Genomic DNA, 7,229 nt, shown 5'->3' with positions numbered 1-7,229 from the left:
AACAGGAACAAGGGTAACAGGAACAACTTAATAAAGGTTTCACGCTACAAGAGAACAAAGACAAGATACAGGGTACAGCTACAATGAACACGAGGATGTTTTAAAGGGGACAAACACAGGATAATTAACGAGGGGTAGGTGTCGGTAATGAAACACTAATGGGAAGGCTAACGAGACTGAGGGGCGGGAAACACCGACGAGACACGAGAAAGCGGATGACAAGCAAATATATAAGGAAGGCCATGTCTTTCTCACACAAAACCCAAAAGCTATGCCATGACTCCACTGCAAGACAAGAATAAACATGACATGATAGTGGAATCATGACAAGTTGAGTACACTTAGATGGAAAATTAGTGCGCGAAAATAGAACACTAAGTATATTATGGAGTGCACTTTTTCACATGATCAATATTTACAGGATGTTAATAGACAAATATGAACTGCAGAACTATGAATTCGATTAAAATGATTAAAAGGGGACACATTCATTACTCTGTTAAAGAATCAAACAATAAAAAACAGTAATATGACTAAATCCTGTTGTGTAGTTTTCATCAGTGCGACTGAAGACTTCTAATGCAGTCCAAATATTAAGATCATTCTGACGTATTACAATTTAAACAGAATGAAAAAAAAACATGTAAAATTGATGTCTTCATGCGATTTCCTGAATTTTTACTAATATAAAGACAGACACTAACATTCAGTCAGTTTTGACCCCCCTTGTTTTTGTTCTTCTTCCTCGCTCTCCCGTGTGCTGTCACTAGCCAGGTTCCATTACAGATTTGCGCAAAATACATTTTTGATTAAAACAATATCGCGTAAATTTCCATTCAAGTCATTCTGGGCGTACTTCTTCTTTGTATATTTTATGGCAGGTTGCAAATAAACGTAGTGCAAAGTGCCACCTACTGTGATGAAAGAATGAAGAGAAATGTCTATATTTTCATATGACCTCACTGTTCCTAAAAAATCTCCATACTGCACTCTCTCGTTTTCCTGCATTTGAGCCATCATACAAGATGAATGTTCCTTACGTCCTATCTTTCCAAATGTTCTGCCAAAACAAACCACGAATGGTCATGTGACTTTTCTATACGCCACGTAAATTGTAAATATGACAAAAAGTAGCCAGGTTTCCATTACCCTTTAAAAATGTGCAAGTATTTTTGCGAAATATAGCTTCATAAAAAAACACCTCATACAAGCGTGACAACTTTTTTGCGATACATCATTGTTTTTGCAAGATTGACGTGTTTCCATTGAGTGAATTTTCAATGTGCCATTTCAATTTGCGCATTTTGAAGGGTAATGGCAACATGGCTACTGTCAGCGACACGTGGTACTTTGTTTCGGACCTGTCACCGCTCCCTCGTGCACGACATGAGATTAAATGCATATCATATAAAAACGTCAGAATTTGGATGTTTTACACAATTTGATGTCATGTAAGTGACAATATTACAACTATCACATCCATATGGATTTTCTTTATCACAGTGAAAACAACAATAAAAACCTTCCTTCACCTAACATGATAATTTTCTGTTGATATGAGAGTTTTTTAAAAGTATGTGAATGTTATTGCTGTGCGTTTGCTTCAACAAAAAGTATTTTATGTATATAAGTTTCATGTGTTTTTTTAACCACTTTATGGTGCGTTTTTAGTTTTAGTTTCCAGCACACTGAGGCAGCTTTCGTTGACACATCTTGCCCGCACTGCGGGCAGATGGTCATACAGAAGTTGCGGTCACGGGTGGCTGTCTTTTCGTTGTCTTTTTTTACCATTTCGTTGCTACCCGGGCCGTGACGTCGGTGGCTTAGGCCCCGATGCCCGCCAGTGTTAGCAGCGTTAGTGATGTGGGGACCTCTGTGAACGTAAACACATCAGCAAAGTGCTCACGGGCCGATCGCACACCGTTTCGCTCTTCAGAAACGTTCCCCGACCGGAGGTGGCATACCGTCCGGATCCTCAGGCACGCACTCGGAAATGATGCGTGACGTAGATGAGATGTCACTCGCAGCATGGGAGGGAGACTGGCATCCGAAGTGAACAGAAGTGATGTCAGCCATGCTAATCCGGGGATACGTGGTTCCTGGGGTCAGAGCGCGGTGCAAACCGCTCCCACCCCGAGTGCCATTTTTTTCCCGGAGGTGCCTGAGGAGCTGTGTAAGACCTGGAGCGCTCCAGTCACGGCCCGCTCCAGTCAAACCAGCTCCAGCTCCCTCAGTTCCCTCGATGGTGGGGCAGCCATAGGCTCCGTCGAGATCCCCCAGGTGGAACGTGCGGCTGCGGTGCACCTCTGCCCGCAGATGGCTGCCACCTGGGGGAATCGGCCACGCCTACCGTCCAAGGCTTGTGGGTCTCCGTCATCACTGGTGTCGTCAAGGCTTGCGCTGCCGCGGGCCAGGCTGTCTCCTCTCTCTAGGCCATGGCCATCCTGCAGGTCCGCCCGGCCAAGGCGTTGAGGGAGCTCCACGAGGGTAAGGCCGACCCGGGTATAATGCAGGCCACTGACAGCGCTCTACGGGCGCTCAGGGCCTGGCGCCCACTTACTAACCGAGTTTTTCCGTTCTCCCCGGGTGTACTTGCAGCCGATCGCACACTCCACTGGACTGTGCCCGGCAACCCAACCTCACGACCTGGCTCGGCTCGTTTTTTTCGATACTGGATTTAACTAAAGGATACTGGCAGATCCCCTCATCTCGCCTATCCAAAGACAAAACCGCCTTCACCACGCCGTTTGGATTACACCAATTCGTGACACTTCCATTCGGCTGATACGGAGCTCCAGCCACCTTCCAGCGGCTCATGGACCGCCTGCTGCGACCACATGCTGGATATGCGGCGGCATATATGGATGACATAGTCATTTACAGCAATGACTGGGAACGGCATATGCACCACCTGAGGGCGGTCCTGGGTTCGCTGACGGCTAACCCTAAGAAATGTGCAATTGGGCGTGTGGAGGAAAGGTATCTGGGCTTCCACTTGGGTCATGGTCAGGTGCTTCCCCAAATTAATAAGACCAGCAGTTGAAACCGCACCGAGACCCAAGACCAAAAAGGAGGTGAGGCAGTTCCTGGGGCTGGCGGGATACTATAGAAGGTTTGTACCTAATTATTCGGACCTCCCCAGACCGCTGACTGACCTTACTAGAAAGGAGGCACCGGATAAGGAGCCATTCCAGCAGGCTTTTACCCAGGTGAACCGTTATTGCACTCCCCTGACAGAGGCGTCGGATTGGGGCGTGGGGGCGGTTTTGTCCCAGGAGACGGGGGGTGAAGAATGGCCGGTGCTGTACCTCAGTTGGAAGCTATCTAGGAGAGAGCAACATCGAAAAAGAGTGCCTGGTGATCAGGTGGGCCATACTCACCCTCCGTTATTATCTCCTGTGGAGCGAATTCACGCTCCATTCGGACCACGCTCCCCTCCAGTGGCTCCACCGCATGAAAGATACCATCGTGCAGATCACCCGGTGGTATCTGGCGTTACAACCCTTTAAGTTTCAGGTGATCCACAGACCGGGGTATCAGATGGTCGTGGCCGACCATCCAGGAGGAGGGGGGAGCTTGCAGGCCAGATGGGGCCTCGGCCTGAGTCGGGTGGTGGGGGTATGGGCAAGGGGGTGTGGTTTAGTGACGTCTGTACCGGGGAGGAGAGACACGGGAAAGACGGTAAGCAAGTAGGTTGATTGCAGATTAAGATCACCTGCGTCTCATTACAGTGATTGGTGAGGAGACAGCTTAAAGGCTCACAGTTTCGGAGGAGAGTTGAGAGAGACGGACTGGGAGACCTGACCACTGCCAGCTGGGGATCGTATCCGGCTATCGGAAGTGGAGATTCTTACGGACCATGATCCGGAAAAGTCGAAGAAGTTTTTGTTTAATTTGTATACCAGAGCGTATTGGCGCCGTGTGTTATGCACAAAATGAAAATAAAGTGATTCTTGGCTCCCAGTCCTTGCTGACCCCGCGTCCTTCCTTCTACATTCTTACGAACTTGATTACACAAACAAATATGTTTTTTTGTTCTACCTAAACTTGCCATTAGTTATGAGGTGGTTTACCTGCCAAAACAGCAGATCCTTCCATTTTCCGTCTTTGCTCCACATTCCATCTTCTGTTTACCTGTGAACGGGTAGAATTGCAAGGTGAAAGTTACTATCCAATTACTAATCTATTATGAAACATTGAAATTAAGTTCTCTGTTAAAATGTCTGTTGATATCTCCATATGATTCACTGTAAGCAAATTTAGAAAACATTAACAACAGTGAAATTAAGGAGTTTAGTCATTTCACTTTTACGTCCAGTTCGTCCTTTTTTAATAAAAGTAAAACACTATAAAATGTATGTTACGTTGTTAGGCTTCTTCTTAAGCTCTTTAGATTTGTCAAATAAGCTTGCTTACAACAAAGCTGCACTTACCATCAGGAATGTGATGTGTGATGCTACTGCAACTGTTGCTGCTGCTACTGCTGTCACTACTGTTGCTACTTTTACAGCTACTTCTGCTCCTATTGCTGCTAATACTAGCAGTATAACCAATACTGCAGCTGTTGCTTTACACACCATGTGCTTATACCTGTACGAGAAGCTTTCTGTTGACAAAATGTTTCGTCAAAAAAATTAATATATATAAGCATTGAGAGTATAAATAACATTAGCATACAAATTCTGTTTTTCAGACATCATACTGATACTTGATTGATTTGAAATTGGGAGAATTTGTAAGGTAACACATTGAATATTCCTCAAACAACATGTTTGTTGAAAAATCGAATGTGCAGTGGTTTAGGCGACATTATCCTGATGAATATTCTGTGATCATTTACTCACCTTTGAGCTGTTCCAAATCTGTCTAAATGTCTTTGTTCTGATGAATACAGAGACAGATATTTGGAAGAATGTGTATAACCAGACAGATTTTGTCCTCCATTGACTGCCAAAGGAAAAACTAATATGGTAGTCAAAAGTGCCCCAGAACTGTTTTCTGTCCAACATTCTTCAAAATGTCTTCTTTTGTGTTCAACAGAACAAAAAGATATATAAAGTGTGACGAGCAGGCCAAGGGCCAATCAGCGTCGTCATGGAAACCAAGCAATTACGCCATACCTGTTGCACGTCGTCAGCAGCTGAGGCGCATCAAGGGCACGCTTTATAAGCAGCAGAGGAACAGGAAGAAAGGGGGACTTGTTATCCTGAGAACTTCTTGATGACTAACCGTGTGCATGTTTCTTTGCTACAGAATCCAGCGGCTGAAGACGAGCAGACTCTCTTGCACGATTGCCCACTCACGGATCACTCTGCACGCACGGGACTTCCACGGACCACACCACGGACGGAGATAGGAGCTAATTCCCTTTTGTTCACCAGCTTCATCAAATTCACTTTTGTCACTTTCAATAAATCTCCCTCCGGGACGTGTAAAATTACAGTACTGTGTCTGTTGTGCTTTCTGCCCGTCACAAAAGTATTTTTTTATCTACTATGGAAGTCAATGGGGGACCAAATCTGTCTGGTTATAAGCATTCTTCCAAATACATTTTTCTGTGTTCATCAGAACAAAAACATTTATACAGATTTGGAACAACTTGAAGGTGAGTAAATGATGACAGAATTTTCATTCTTGGGTGAAGTATTCCTTTAAAGCCTAAACTAAGGGTTTCTAAGAAGAATACATTTCCGATCATCACATTACCTGATGGTTTACTAAAATGCACATAATGTTGAGGCTCATCAGTGTGTACATTAGACATGAAAGACAGCAACAATATAGAAGACACAAACTATTTAGCCTATTTTATTCTAGAGTTCAAGAAGGTCATGACTATTTAATTATCACTGTTTTAGTTTTAGTGTTTACAAACTTCAGCAACATTAGACCTCATGGGTTGAAAGTATTACTTTAATTAATGATAAATTATGGATGTACAGGTGATTATTGCACCAATAAATTAAATTATAAAAAAGTAAGATTACATAATACTAACGTTTTTTTACTCTTACTGTTATCTCCTCTGTTCTTGTTCCATTGTTGACCTGACACATGTAATCTCCAGAATCAGACTTTGTGAAGTGTTGCAGTGTTAAGGACACATTACCTCTCTTTAGCTCCTTAGGTAACAGACTTGCTCTGGTCTCATAGCCCTTTCCCTTAATCACCTGTCCTTTCTTAAAAAGACAAACACAGTCTGTCTCCTTAAACCATCTGATCTCCATGTCCATAACACCATGTGGTGACCCAGGTGACAGGAAACATGGTACAGTGACATCAGACCCCAGCGTTATCTTATCTCTTTCCAGAGTTTTGAGGTGAAAAAAATCTATGATGTAAAAAAATAGAAAAATCATATCAACATACATTTTTTTTGACTATTTTGTTAGTTTGGAAACCGACTTCTGTTGACCAAGATTACTCCACATAATATTAATTTTCAGAGTTAATGATGCCAAAAGCTATTGCTTCATATGTGTCTTATGAGGATACAGAACTAAGTGTGAATGCTTCTTGAATGACACTTGACATGTATCCCACATAAATTATTTATAGATCATAATAATTTTATTATTTGAATCATTGTATAATTATATTTATATTTTATGAAAGACAACGATTTTAAGAGTCACAAACTTTTCTGGTCTGCCTAAAAATATATTTTATTAGAATAAAAAAATTTGCTTTGTAAATTGTATAAATCATTATATTTCTGCTACAAAGGTATTAGTAATAATTGAATACAATATAAAATGATGCAACATAGTGGTGTTGTCGCATGATCTAACTCAGTGTCTACACCGACAGTTGCGCCGTAAAATTATAATAAATTTCTGATGTATTTTGTTGTGTCGCGCGGGCTGCGCCAGGTGTACAAACGGTGTAGGAAATCAGTCTCACTGTGCCCCTTTTAAACAATTTTGTAAGAGCAAAGTATCCCACACACACACACTATGAAAACAAAGATTTGAATAATAATGACACACAAAAATATATTTTGAACATATATTTCTAAAAAAACTTCAATTGTTGTGCTGTTCCAATTTCCCATTTTAGTTCTTAAACAGAAAAAGAACATATTGACAAAAAAATCAGCTCATTTTTTTTCTCTAAATCTCTAAAACAACACTATAAAATTCCTACTACTGACGAATTTCGTTGTGTACCCGCTTACTGTAAGTCAGACCACAGCTTTGGGTCCAAACACTCAAATATGCTATATATAT

The sequence above is a fragment of the Triplophysa dalaica genome, chromosome 4, assembly GCF_015846415.1.
Source record: "Triplophysa dalaica isolate WHDGS20190420 chromosome 4, ASM1584641v1, whole genome shotgun sequence".
NCBI lineage: Eukaryota > Metazoa > Chordata > Actinopteri > Cypriniformes > Nemacheilidae > Triplophysa > Triplophysa dalaica.
The sequence above is the reverse complement of the archived record's forward strand: the minus strand, read 5'-3'. Positions refer to the sequence as shown.